We start from the raw sequence: 2451 nt of genomic DNA on the forward strand, positions 1-2451 counted from the left end.
GGGACAATCCCCTCCCTGATGCCCCAGGACAGGGTTGGCCCTCCTGGCTGCCAGGGCACTGCTGACTCAGCAGTGGATTTCTGGAGCACAGCACAGCCACTGCCTGAGCTCTCATGCTCCTCCACAAGCCCAGGGCTTGGAAAAGCCACTTGGCATCTCCAGGTGCAGGGAGGGAGGTGAAGGTATTGGTGCTGATGTGCTTCCAGAATTTTTTTACTTTTATGTAATCATAGAATTGGAGAATGGGATGGATTGGGAGGGACCTCTGAAGATCCTCTAGACCAAGGACAGGGACATGTTTCAAGAGATCAGGTTGTTCAAAGCCAGATAATCACACCTGTGAACGAGTCTTTGATGTGTGTGATGAGCTGACAGTTCTCTGTGCTGGGAGATCCCGGGATACTGGAGCTGGAGCCTCAAACCCTCCACAGAGAGGGGTGGATGTTCAGCAGGAAGGATCTCTGCATAGGAAGGATTATGATTTTGGCTATTTGCACATCTGTCAGTGATTAAGAATGTTACTAATGGCAAGTTATTTATAAATATCTAAAGCTTTGGGGCTGTTTGCATTAAGCTCCCTTTTATTCCCTCTGCTCTTGGATATGCCCAAACTGAGTTTATCCCTGAGTGCAGTCAGTGCCTTTTCTCTAATAATACAACCCCACTTGCTAAGCCATTTTTCCATGGAAATGTGCCAGGTGTTGTGTTGCTCTGACCCCCACGTTTGCCCCTTTGATTTGCAACTATTTCTGTGAAATGGGTCCTTTAAGTTCCTTTGTAAAGCTGCTCTGGGAAGAAGCAGCACCTCAAATACAGGTTGAAATGAATGGGTTTGGGGCAGAAAGTGTGTTGTTGTCTGTTCTCTAGATGGAAATAGAGCTGTAAAGAGGACAGTGGCCTTTTTAGGGTGAAAGAGTACTGAGGGTGTTGGAGAATGAATTTGCAGCCCCTTGGAGGTTGGAGATTGGGTGTCAGAAGTGACTTGTGCTGTGCAAACACACACATCTGCACTCCTGCTCAGAAGGGTGGATTGTCCCCTTCGTGCCTCTCATTTCAGCCTCCTGAGTGAACAGAAATCACAGGATGGTTTGGGTTGGAAGGGACCTTTGAGATCATTTCGCTCCAGTGTTATTGATCTTAGTAGAGCTGCATCTCTTCATCTCAGAGGAGGACTGATGTGCTCCAGCTGCCCTGGCATCACCTTTGCATGGAGGAAATGCACTCATTTTGACATCAGGTGCTTAATTGGGAACTGCTTTCCCCCCTCCTGATGTTGAACCTCACGGAGCTCTTCAGCTCCAGCATTTAAGGTTATTATTTCATGTGAGATGAAGACGCCCACAGAAATATTTTCCTCTTGTTTAGTGGGTGATCCCAGGTCAAATGTGCAGCAAATTGTTGGCTCTTGTGATTACTTTCACCAACTTGATTGCAAATACTACACTCAATTAAATGATCTTGCAGTGGTAAATAATGGTAAAACCCTTTCTGACCCCTGGAATGGGTGAAACCTCATTTCCAATAGACTTGTGCCTTGAGCTCCACTGGCTTTCTAAGCAAACTAAAAAAGGCTTCAGAGTGAGTTACTCATTAGGATCAGAGACTCTCCATGGCCAGGATTTACAAATCCGTGGCAGGACAAGCTTTGACTGGCTTTCCACACCTCTTAGACATCAGAGAATCCACATGGGAGGGGATGTTTCACTGGGGAGTGTGTTCTCTGCTGTCTAATGATGGCAAATGAAGCTTTGCAGCAGGTCAGGACATGCAAAGCATTGTTATCCTCTGGAATTAGAGGTCTTACAAATCCATGCTGCTACTTAGTGGAGTCCCACTGAGGGTCACTTGGTTTTTGCCTTTTGACCTATTTCCATGAAGTTTGTAGCAAAGTAATAATTTTGGCTGCGGCCTCCTGGTCCCGTGGGGTTATAATGATTTTGGTGGTTCAGAGGTTAAGGGGGACAGAGAACCGTGGAATCATTTACGCTGGAAAAGACATAAATATATTATATATGTTATATATATATAACAGAATCACTGGGTCATTAAGGTTGGAAATGACCTCCAGGATTATCGAGTCCCCCCCTTGATGGGTGCCCCATCCCCACCTTGTCCCCCAGCCCAGAGGTGCCATGTCCTGTGTTTCCTTGGACACCTCCAGGGGTGGGGACTCCATCACTGCCCTGGGTAGCCCCTTCCAGTGCCTGACCACTCTTTCCAGGGAGAAATTCCTCCTGGTGTCCAACCTGACCCTCCCCTGGCACAGCTGGAGGCCGTTTCCTCTCCTCCTGTCCCTTGTTCCCTGGGAGCAGAGCCCGACCTCCCCCAGCTCCCCCCTCCTGTCAGGGGGTTGCAAAGCCAGAAGGTCCCCCCTGAGCCTCCTTTTCTCCAGGCTGAGCCCCCCCAGCTCCCTCAGCTGCTCCTGCTGCTCCAGCCCCTTCCCAGCTCCGT

The sequence above is a fragment of the Lepidothrix coronata genome, unplaced genomic scaffold (genome assembly GCF_001604755.1).
Source record: "Lepidothrix coronata isolate B3197 unplaced genomic scaffold, Lepidothrix_coronata-1.0 Scaffold180, whole genome shotgun sequence".
Lineage (NCBI taxonomy): Eukaryota > Metazoa > Chordata > Aves > Passeriformes > Pipridae > Lepidothrix > Lepidothrix coronata.